The following is a 13,097-nucleotide window of genomic DNA, read 5'->3' as shown; positions in this document are numbered from 1 at the left end:
AAGCCTTTTTGAAATCTGACACAGCGGTTGTATTAACAAGAAGTTTATCTTTAAGCTGGTGTATAACATTTGTATATTTTATGTATGTTTATTATGAGAATTTCTGTTTTGTTGAGTTTCACGCTCTGCAATTTCACCGGATGTTGTTTGAGACAGTGGATTACTGAACAAAACGCGCTAACAAAATTGAGATTTTTGGATATAAAGAGGGACTTTATCGAACAAAACAAACATTTATTGGGTAACTGGGAGACTTGTGAGTGTAACCATATGAAGATCATCAAAGGTAAGTGATTCATTTTATCACTATTTCTGACTTTTGTTACTCGTCTACTTGGCTGGTTACTGTTTGTAATGATTTGTCTGCTGGGCGCTGTTCTCAGATAATCGCATGTTTTGCTTTCGCCGTAAAGTATTTTGGAAATCTGACACCATGGTTGGATTAACAAGAAGTTAATCTTTAAACCGATCTATAACACTTGTATGTTTTATGAATTTCTATAATGAGTATTTCTGTTTTTGAATTTGGCGCTCTGCAATTTCACTGGATGTTGGCCAGGTGGGACAGTAGCACACTCCCTAGAGAGGTTAATGCAGTAGGGCAGGCTCACTAACCACAGGGACTGGCATGTTTGCAGGAAAGGAAAGACAAACGGACAAACAGAAACTCACTGAAAGTCTACTGTTCTCAAATTGGCATGGGACCAGCTGGTTAGTCCCCTAAACACGCAGCCACAGGGACTCCAGATTGACTAAAGAGTTATCTGACAGTAGAACAGATAAAATGGAGGGTAAACCAAAAAGCAAAGGCCTTCAGCCAAGTCTACATTATCAGACTAAATGAGGAGGGATTTAACAGTGAGAAGAGTGATGGATCAGGGGAAGGCCCTGCAGTGTTCTGAGGGTCTGATAACAGTAGCTATTAACAAATAAAAGAACATCACCTGCCAGGGAGAGTGATCACATTTCAGCATGCAGTGAGCACCATGCTCTACCACTGCTACCCTAATCAACATCCTCTACCTAACCTCCCCACAGACTACCACAGGCTATATAACAATGCTGTCCCCTGAGAGAGAGAGAGAGAGAGAGAGAGAGAGAGAGACCATCTCTCAAAATCCAACAACATACATACCAACTGGTCTTGAAGCATCCACTATACATTGGGTACGTTAAAATGATTCTCTGGCGTCAGTATTTTCATGTAGTCATCATTGCTTTTGATGGATTTACAGAGGACTGTTTGGCTTGATGTGGGAAGCCAAAGAGCACGATCCTGGGTTCTAAGCAGAGCATTTTCTGTTGGAACAGCACAAATCAGACCGATGCGATTACAGAAAGGGAGAAACGCCATCCCCTAATGGACTGAGTCACTCTCCTGCTTTTCTCCGATTAAACTAATGACCCAATTGAACCAGTTTAAGAGGCACTTTACTCTGTCTCTACTCTGCAGGCAGGGAATGCAATATATAATATAGAATGATGTGTGGTGAGGCACAGGAGGACAGAAAGAGAGAGTCCCTGATAGAGCAGTGCCCAGTCCCCAGCAGAGTGATGCTGTTTGTGACAACTGAGTGACAGGAACCACTGTCCTTCTGCTGATACTACATGGCACTGCATTGATATGCAGCATAAAACATTCTCACACTCTCAGGCCACGGAGAGGGAATTTATGCTGCTGTAACTGATGTCCCATGAAGACAAGAATCTGGATCATGGCACCAGTGTAACAGATGTGATCATACTTCGTTGTGCTTTTAAAGAAAGGACTGTCCAGCCAGCAATCACAGATGATTGGTGTTTATTCGGACGATAGGCACATTAGATGTGCAGGATAACAGTGTGTTGATGGCTGTAGATTCGTAATTCATGTGTTAGCATGGAGATAACTGTGAATTAGCTGGGAGCTAATGCGACCGTGACATTTAAAGCAATAACATACAAAAGCACATCCCAGGAAACCCCCAAAATCTAACAGGTATCGTACTCATATACAATATATACACATCAGGAAATGTACATAGTGAACTTGTACACATTGTAAATATGAAAATAGAATATAGTTTTTCAGAACGTGACCTAACACTTGCATAGAAATATCAGACTGGGAAGAATTGATGTTCGCGATCTCCCTCTATCCGCAAGCATGACCAATTGCATAACACCTTATTGATATGTAAATTCAACCAAACAACAGGAATACATAAACATAAAATACATATTTCTGCAGTGGCAAATTGACCAACCCTGTTAAACTGCAATGGTTTACTTGGCCTGTTTAATTTCTTTGTCTAATTTACATCAGGGGAGATTGAACACTCAAATGTCTACAAAGCCCACATAAAAATATAAAATGTAGATAAGATTATGAATGAAATGTAAATAAATGCCATCAGTGATGTCCGGTGTCCAAATAGATGGGTTAGCTGACAACGTCACAAAAATTATGTGCACACTTCTAAGGGGCAGAAGACAGGGAGCTTTTGTGATTCTGGATAGTCAGATTGCTACCAACAATGACAAGAAACTGCCATGTGGGGAATCGTAAGTGACTCGTTTTAGCTAGATTCCTCTTGTTCTTGATACCAGGTCTTGTTTTGAAGTGTTTGGACTCATTTCATGTCAATGCTAATATGGCAAAAAATGCGCTATCTAGCTAGTTAACCAACAACTGTAACGTTGTATTTAAGAGACAACAAGTGCTCATTGCGCAAATGTATTTCTGTTTTCAATAAACATTGGAGAAGAAATATAGTTTACATGTTGTCAACAATCTAAGCCAACCCCGTCTGTTTTGCCCCATCGGTGCGCAAGTGTCAGTTTTGTTGCTTAACAGTCAGGTAGCCTAGTGGTTAGTGTTGGGCCAGTAACCAAAAGGTTGCTAGATCAAATCCCTGAGCTGACAAGGTAAAAATATGTTGTTCTGCCTCTGAACAAGGCAGTTAACACACTGTTCCTAGGCCGCCATTGTAAATAAGAATTTGTTCCTAACTGACTTGCCTAGTTAAATAAAATGTTTTAATAAAAACAACCAACCTGTCAATTTGAATTGATATCTCTGAGTCCAGTAAGATACATTAATACATCTACATTAGATGCACAAGCCTGGTCATGTAGGGAAAAAAGGCCTCATTTATTTAAAAGAGTTGCCATGGAGAATGGCATTCATGATTAATATGGCGCTTGATTATGCAATCAAACGTCTATAATTCACACCCAGTGAAACGGCACAGGGGGAGATGTTATTAATAATAGATCCCCCTTTCCCTCAACCCAAAATAAAGGAGCCCAAATAAAAGGCAAACTTCAGGGATGAAAAGGGATCATTTCCTCACAATCAAACTGCAAAGCTGTCCTGCTGGTGTTGCTGCTGTACAGTAGCATTGTCATTGCCTGCCCCTGCACAACTAGTAAATGAGGAACATGAAGATAACGGAGGAGTCCATTCCCTTAAAATGTTATCAGATTGTAGGCTGAGGACATTCACGAGGGACATGCATTGTTTATGTTAGAGTAAGGCAAGCAAGGATGGCTTGAGGTTAATAAAAAAATAATACAGTCAGACAATGTTCGTGCAGGCTAATGTCTTCACAGAAGCCCTCATACACAAGATTTTTAAAAATACAATGATAACAATAATATTGTTTTACATGTAAATCAAATCCATGTTTGCATGATCAGCCTTAGTTTACTCACGAACCTGCTTCAAAACAGAATATCACTTGTACCCACAGCCAGTGCCCTGTGGGTGATGCCCTCTTCTAAATCAAATCAAATTCAATGCAACGATATGTGCTTTGTTAATCGACAAGCAGCTAAGAAGAAATCCAGCTATGAAGCAAAAAGTCTAATACACTATTCTTACATGGCATGCTTCTACGTTGCTTCAAAGCTATAGGAGAAAATGTAGGAAATTAAGATATAACTAGGTTGTTATCGGTTAGAAAGTCAAACAACACATTGTAGCTCCAGGTACAGATGTAGGATCTTAATTGAATGATTATTTTGTTGCTGAGAATTTTACAGCACAGCAGAAAATGCAAACTTGTAGTGTATTTGAGTTTAATGAATGCTTCTAAAGTTTGTAATTTCCACTTTGAAATTTCAGACTTGATTTGTCCTAATTAAAAATGTATCAACCACTAAAAAAAAATTCCATTAATTATAATCGACATAATTAACATTTCATGTTTCTGCATGATTATTTTCCTGCTGTAGCAAACTTGCTCAAATTATGATAATACATCTGTAGAGCCTCAAGGAGACCAGTTACAAAATCATGTGCACAAGCACTTACAATTCATGACATAATAACTCATTTAAAACTGTATGAATGTGAAAAGATAAATAGCAATATTTACACTACATTCCATTACACTGTCAACAGGAAATCATGGTTGGAAACATCTCAATGGCTAGTAAATGAACTATATGTCTTGAAGGCTGAAGCATGACTGTTTAAATTCCTTGCAGGATCCCAAGAAGAATCTGAAGTGAGAACATTTGTGACCCATTTCAGGAAACTAGGTCTATGTCGCAAGTAGAGGTCGACCAATTAATCGGAATGGCCGATTAATTAGGGCCGATTTCAAGTGTTCATAACAATCGGTAATCGACATTTTTGGGCACCGATCATGGCCGATTACATTGCACTCCACGAGGAGACTGCGTGGTAGGCTGACTACCTGTTATGCGAGTGCAGCAAGGAGCCAAGGTAAGGTGCTAGCTAGCATTAAACGTATCTTATAAAAAACAATCAATCTTAACATAATCACTAGTTAACTACACATGATTGATGATATTACTAGTTTATCTACCTTGTTCTGCGTTGCATATAACCGATGCGGTGCCTGTTAATTTATCATTGAATCATAGCCTACTTCGTGAAATGGGTGATTTAACAAGTGCATTCACGAAAAAAGCACTGTCGTTGCACCAATGTGTACCTAACCATAAACATCAACGCCTTTCTTAAAATCAATACACAAGTACAGTATATATTTTTAAACCTGCAAATTTAGTTAATATTGCCTGCTAACATGAATTTCTTTTAACTAGGGAAATTGTGTCACTTCTCTTACATTCTGTGCAATAGAGTCTATGCAGCAGTTTGGGCCACCTGGCTCGTTGCAAACTGTGTGAAGACTATATTTCTTCCTAACAAAGATAGCCAACTTCGCCAAACAGGGAATGATTTAACAAAAGCGCATTTGCAAAAAAAGCACAATCATTTCACGAATGTACCAAACCATAAACATCAATGCCTTTCTTAAAATCAATACACAAAAGTATATTTATTTAAACCTGCATATTTAGTTAAAATAAATCCAGGTTAGCTGGCAATATTAAACTAGGAAATTGTGTCACTTCTCTTGCGCTCATTGCACACAGAGTTAGGGTATGTGCAACAGTTTGGGCCGCCTGGCTCGTTGCAAACTAATTTGCCAGACTTTTACGTAATTATGACATAACATTGAAGGTTGTGCAATGTAACAGGAATATTTAGACTTATTGATGCCTCCCGTTAGATGAAATACGTAACGGTTCCGTATTTCACTGAAAGAATAAATGTTTTGTTTTCGAAATGATAGTTTCCGGATTTGACCATTTTAATGAACTAAGGCTTGTATTTCTGTGTGTTATTATAGTATAATTAAGTCTTTGATAGAGCAGTCTGACTGAGCGGTAGTAGGCAGCAGCAGGCTCATAAGCATTCATTCAAACAGCACTTTCGTGCATTTGCCAGCAGCTCTTCGCTGGGCTTCAAGCATTGCGTTGTTTATGACTTCAAGCCTATCAACTCCCGAGATTAGGCTGGCAATACTAAACTACCTATTAGAACATCCAATAGTCAAAGGTATATGAAATACAAATGGTATAGGGAGAGAGAGTTCTATAATAACTACAACCTAAAGCATCTTACCTGGGAATATTGAAGACTCATGTTAAAAGGAACCACCAGCTTTCATATGTTCTCATGTTCTGAGAAAGGAACTTAAACGTTAGCTTTTTTACATGGCACATATTGCACTTTTACTTTCTTCTCCAACACTTTGTTTTTGTATTATTTAAACCAAATTGAACAAGTTTCATTATTTATTTGAGACTAAACAGATTTTATTGATGTATTATATTAACCTCTCTGGGCCAGTGGGACGCTTGCGTCCCACCTACTCAACAGCCAGTGTAATCCCGTGGCGCGATATTCAAATACCTTAGAAATGCTATTACTTCAATTTCTCAAACATATGACTATTTTACACCATTTTAAAGACAAGACTCTCGTTAATCTAACCACACTGTCCGATTTCAAAAAGGCTTTACAACGAAAGCAAAACATTAGATTATGTCAGCAGAGTACCCAGCCAGAAATAATCAGACACCCATTTTTCAAGCTAGCATATAATGTCACATAAACCCAAACCACAGCTAAATGCAGCACTAACCTTTGATGATCTTCATCAGATGACAATCCTAGGACATTATGTTATACAATACATGCATGTTTTGTTCAATCAAGTTCATATTTATATCAAAAACCAGCTTTTTACATTAGCATGTGACTAGCATGTGACTAGCATTCCCACCGAACACTTCCGGTGAATTTACTAAATTACTCACGATAAACGTTCACAAAAAACATAACAATTATTTTAAGAATTATAGATACAGAACTCCTCTATGCACTCGCTATGTCCGATTTTAAAATAGCTTTTCGGTGAAAGCACATTTTGCAATATTCTAAGTAGATAGGCCGGCATCACAGGGCTAGCTATTTAGACACCCACCAAGTTTAGCCCTCACCAAAGTCAGATTTACTATAAGAAAAATGTTATTACCTTTGCTGTTCTTCGTCAGAATGCTCTCCCAGGACTTCTACTTCAATAACAAATGTTGGTTTGGTTCAAAATAATCCATAGTTATGTTCAAATATCCTCTGTTTTTTTCGTGCGTTCAAGACACTATCCGAAGGGTAAATAAGGGTGACGCGCCCGACGTGTTTCGTGTCAAAAAATGTCTAAATATTCCATTACCGTACATCGAAGCATGTCAACCGCTGTTTAAAATCCATTTTTATGCAATTTTTCTCATAAAAAAGCGATAATATTCCGACCGGGAATCTGTGTTTTAGTACAAAGAGAGAGAAAATTTAAAAAATGGGGTCGCCTCGTGCACACGCCTCAGTCTGATTGTCCTCTGATAGACCACTTACCAATGGCGCTAATGTTTTTCAGCCAGGGGCTGGAATTACATCATTCAGCTTTTTCCCGGGTTCTGAGAGCCTATGGGAGCCGTAGGAAGTGTCACGCTACAGCAAAGATCCTAAGTTTTCAATAAACAGAGCCAAGAAGCCCAAGGAATGGTCAGAGAGGGCACTTCCTGTACAGAATCTTCTCAGGTTTTTGCCTGCCATATGAGTTCTGTTATACTCACAGACACCATTCAAACAGTTTTAGAAACTTTAGGGTGTTTTCTATCCAAAGCCAATAATTATATGCATATTCTAGTTTCTGGGCAGTAGTAATAACCAGATTAAATCGGGTACGTTTTTTATCCGGCCGTGTAAATACTGCCCCCTAGCCCTAACAGGTTAATTGTACAACTGAATGCATACATTTTTGCGTCATCAAAAGCCGTGACAGGCGCTGTTTACTTCTGAAGATAACTTTAGCGCCGCCCTAAAAACCCATTTCAAATTTGACACAAACCTTCAAATAGGTATGTAATGACACATTATATTAACTCTTTATAGTATTTTATTTACATTTTATAGGTGATTTTGGATAGATCGGGTGAAAAAAGCCATTTCCCCACACGGCTTATCTCCCTCTTTCCCTATCACGCAGTAGGTTTTTCTTCCCCACCCGCCATTTTTAAAAAGACCAGACAGAGCTCATTGCCTTCTTCAATCATGCAGAGACGGGCAGCATGAAGGTCTCGTCATTGATTTTGCTGGAAAGGGGAGAAATTGTGCTTTACAATGGTATTCATATTACAGTTGACCTGGAAGTATTCTGTTTTTTTGGGAGTCAAAATAAGATAAATTGTACGTTACAGCGTGATGTACAAATGTGTGTTAGCTAACTACAGTACTCTATGGATTGGGATTATGGTTAATTATTTAGCTGGCTAGCTAGCTAGCTACATGTCTAAACAAAAGACCCCAAGTTAAAGCATGCTGTTAGATGGCTGGCTAGCTAGCTAACATTACGTGTACGAACTGTGTGTAGTGATGTTATCTCAGAATGCCATTTCACATCTATTGTATAATAATGCTAAAATATTTGTATCTGGAATTTGTCTTTCAGCATCAGTAGAACATGCCTGACTCTCCTCCACCAGTCATACAAAGAGAATAATCTCCCATCAAAAAGAGAGCTGGCCCAAGCAAGCACAGGTTACACCTGAAGCATGAGGACTTGCAGCGAGCGGTGAACTCCATCAACAACTATGCAGAGGATAATGCAATAATATTACCAGGACGCCACCCAGGACACAAACGCTTTGGTGGAAAGCTGCTGTCATCCAATGTGACAAAAGCAGCAGTGTGGCGTCTCTACAAGGAATCGATGACAACACTTGGTATGTAAAGCATAAACACGTTTTAATTATTTAATTGACCTCCAACATGATTGGCACTACTTTTATTGATCTCACATTATTTCTGTATTTTCTAGAAGCTGTTAAGTCAGCCAAGCTGAAGAAGCAAGAGCAGCATCTCCTGTTTGTTCAGAGTGAGTGGTCTGTCTACCAGAAGATGGTTGCTGACTGCAAGACCACCTGTCCAGACCTGCAGTTGTCTCTTGGGGCCACTACTGAACCAGCAAGCAAAGACACCAGGATGCATTACAGCTTTGACACTCTTAAAGGGAGTGCTCCTAACCACAGCTTGTTACCTGTAAAAAAGACACCTGTCCACAAAAGCAATCAATAAATCCAATTCCAAACTCTCCACCATGGCCAAGACCAAAGAGCTCTCCAAGGATGTCAGGGAAAAGATTGTAGAACTACACAAGGCTGGAATGGGCTACAAGACCATCGCCAAGCAGCTTGGTGAGAAGGTGACAACATTTGGTTTGATTATTCGCAAATGGAAGAAACACAAAAGTACTGTCAATATCCCTCGGCCTGGGGCTCCATGCAAGATCTCACCTCTTGGAGTTGCAATGATCATGAGAACGGTGAGGAATCAGCCCAGAACTACACGGGAGGATCTTGTCAATGATCTCAAGGCAGCTGGGACCATAGTCACCAAGAAAACAATTGGTAACACACTACGCCATGAAGGACTGAAATCCTGCAGCGCCCGCAAGGTCCCCCTGCTCAAGAATACATATACATGCCCGTCTAAAGTTTGCCAATGAACATCTGAATGATTCAGAGGACAACTGGTGAAAGTGTTGTGGTCAGATGACCTCTTTGGCATCAACTCAACTCGCTGTGTTTGGAGGAGGAGGAATGCTGCCTATGACCCCAAGAACACCATCTCCACCGTCAAACATGGAGGTGGAAACATGATGCTTTGGGGGTGTTTTTCTAAGGGGACAGGACAACTTCACCGCATCATTTGACGGGGCCATGTACTGTCAAATCTTGGGTGAGAACCTCCTTCCCTCAGCCAGGGCATTGAAAATGGGTCGTGGATGGGTATTCCAGCATGACAATGACCCAAAACACACGGCCAAGGCAACAAAGGAGTGGCTCAAGAAGAAGCACATTAAGGTCCTGGAGTGGCCTAGCCAGTCTCCAGACCTTAGTCCCATAGAAAATCTGTGGAGGGAGCTGAAGGTTTGAGTTGCCAAACGTCAGCCTCAAAACCTTAATGACTTGGAGAAGATCTGCAAAGAGGAGTAGGACAAAATCCCTCCTGAGATGTGTGCAAACCTGGTGGCCAACTACAAGAAACGTCTGACCTCTGTGATTGCCAACAAGGGTTTTGCCACCAAGTACTAAGTCATGTTTTGCAGAGGGGTCAAATACTTATTTCCCTCATTAAAATGCAAATAATTTTATAACATTTTTGACATGTGTTTTTCTGGATTTTTTGTTTGTTATTCTGTCTCTCACTGTTCAAATAAACCTACCATTAAAATGATAGACTGATCATTTCTTTGTAAGTGGGCAAACGTACAAAATCTGCAGGGGATCAAATACTTTTTTCCCCCACTGTAGATAGATATACACTAATAAAAAAATATATATGGGAGGCAGGCAAATACCTTTCACTGAGCTGTGTAACAACTGACTGACAGGGTTGAGACAATTAATTTATCAATTTATCTTTAATTGTTTTGTTGTTTACAGGTGCACTATCCTTCTGATCTTATGCAGCCAGGTCCCATCTACTTTTTAACTCCTCGCAAGTATGTCTTGTTTGGTGTCTGCTGTGAAGGAATACAACAACAAGTCAACTACTTGATTGATCAAGAGATGTCATCCAGCAAAGGCACTAGCGCAGTCATCAACTACATGCACCATTTCAACTATGGGGTTGGGAAAACATGTGTGGACCTGAATTGTGATAACTGCAGTGGCCAAAACAAGAACAAGTTTGTGCTCTGGTATTGTGCCTAGCGGACCATGCGCAAGCTCCACCACAGTCTGGACCTTCACTTCCTGATCACAGGCCACACCAAGTTTGCCCCCGACTGGTGCTTCGGCCTCACCAAGCAGCACTTCTGAATGACCAGTGAACACTTTGTCTGAGATTGCTGGTGTTGTGACTAGCAGCACTGTAGAATCTATTACATTACAACGGAACGACTTGACTAGTGTAGTGTTAGTGAGCCAGCTACATAGTTGTCTTTGCATCTAAGATAATTGTGTAGTTTAGAGTAATTATTAGTAACTAGCCAGCCGCGACGCCAGACTTAGTCAACACACCTAGTCTTCATTAACCCACTGCTAGCTAGCTAGCCAACAGCTAGCCAACCGTTACCGACTAGCAGCGCTCTAGACACTAATACTTTACAACGGAATGACTTGATTAGTGTAGTGTTAGTGAGCCAGCTACATAGTTGTCTTTGCTGTCTTTGCATCTAAGATAATTGTGTAGTTTAGAGTAATTATTAGTAACTAGCCAGCCGCGACGCCAGACGTAGTCAACACACCTAGTCATCATTAACCCACTGCTAGCTAGCTAGCAAACAGCTAGCCAACCGTTACCGACGAGCAGCGCTGTAGATACCAATACTTTACAACGGAACGATTTGACTAGTGCAGTGTTGGCTAGCTAGCTACATAGTTGTCTTTGTCATAGCTTGATAATTGTGTAGTTTAGTAATTACCGAGGTTAGCTAGCCAGCTATTGCCGTCCCCCGCGACGCCATTTTTTCCAAACCCAGCCAACTAGTAACACTGTAGAAACTAAATACATTACAAAGGAACGTCTTGATTAGTGTTATGTTAGCTAGCTACAAAGTTGCTTTTGTATCATGACAAGGTGTAGTACTGAAACTATCGAGGTCACCTAGCCAGCTACACCTAGCCAGCTACACGGTCAAACAAAGTCAACAACGCAGCCACTGCTAGCTAGCCTACTCCACCAGCCAGCAGTACTGTATCATTTTCGTCATTTTAGTCAATAAGATTTTTTGCAACGTAAGCTTAACTTTCTGAACATTCGAGACGTGTAGTCCACTTGTCATTCCAATCTCCTTTGCATTAGCGTAGCCTCTTCTGTAGCTTGTCAACTATGTGTCTGTCTATCCCTGTTCTCTCCCCTCTGCACAGGCCATACAAACGCTTCACACCGCGTGGCCGCTGCCACTCTAACCTGGTGGTCCCAGCGCGCACGACCCACGTGGAGTTCCAGGTCTCCGGCAGCCTCTGGAACTGCCGGTCTGCGGCCAACAAGGCTGAGTTCATCTCAGCCTATGCTACCCTCCAGTCCCTAGACTTCCTGGCGCTGACGGAAACATGGATCACCACAGATAACACTGCTACTCCTACTGCTCTCTCCTCGTCTGCCCACGTGTTCTCGCATACCCCTAGAGCATCGAGCCAGCGGGGTGGTGGCACTGGAATCCTCATCTCTCCCAAGTGGACATTCTCTCTTTCTCCCCTGACCCATCTGTCTATCTCCTCATTTGAATTCCATGCTGTCACAGTTACCAGCCCTTTCAAGCTTAACATCCTCATCATTTATCGCCCTCCAGGTTCCCTTGGAGAGTTCATCAATGAGCTTGACGCCTTGATAAGTTCCTTCCCTGAGGATGGCTCACCTCTCACAGTTCTGGGTGACTTTAACCTCCCCACGTCTACCTTCGACTCATTCCTCTCTGCCTCCTTCTTTCCACTCCTCTCCTCTTTTGACCTCACCCTCTCACCTTCCCCCCCTACTCACAAGGCAGGCAATACGCTTGACCTCATCTTTACTAGATGCTGTTCTTCCACTAATCTCATTGCAACTCCTCTCCAAGTCTCCGACCACTACCTTGTATCCTTTTCCCTCTCGCTCTCATCAAAAACTTCTCACTCTGCCCCTACTCGGATGGTATTGCGCCGTCCCAACCTTCGCTCTCTCTCTCCTGCTACTCTCTCCTCTTCCATCCTATCATCTCTTCCCTCTGCTCAAACCTTCTCCAACCTATCTCCTGATTTTGCCTCCTCAACCCTCCTCTCCTCCCTCTCTGCATCCTTTGATTTTCTCTGTCCCCTATCCTCCAGGCCGGCTCGGTCCTCCCCTCCTGCTCCGTGGCTCGACGACTCACTGCGAGCTCACAGAACAGGGCTCCGGGCAGCCGAGCGGAAATGGAGGAAAACTCGCCTCCCTGCGGACCTCGCATCCTTTCACTCCCTCCTCTCTACATTTTCCTCTTCTGTATCTGCTGCTAAAGCCACTTTCTACCACTCTAAATTCCAAGCATCTGCCTCTAACCCTAGGAAGCTTTTTGCTACCTTCTCCTCCCTCCTGAATCCTCCTCCCCCTCCCCCCCCCTCCTCCCTCACTGCGGATGACTTCGTCAACCATTTTGAAAAGAAGGTTGACGACATCCGATCCTCGTTTGCTAAGTCAAGCGACACCGCTGGTCCTGCTCACACTGCCCTACCCTGTGCTTTGACCTCTTTCTCCCCTCTCTCTCCAGATGAAATCT

Source organism: Salmo trutta, chromosome 3 (assembly GCF_901001165.1).
Source record: "Salmo trutta chromosome 3, fSalTru1.1, whole genome shotgun sequence".
NCBI lineage: Eukaryota > Metazoa > Chordata > Actinopteri > Salmoniformes > Salmonidae > Salmo > Salmo trutta.
This window is presented reverse-complemented; position numbering follows the sequence as displayed.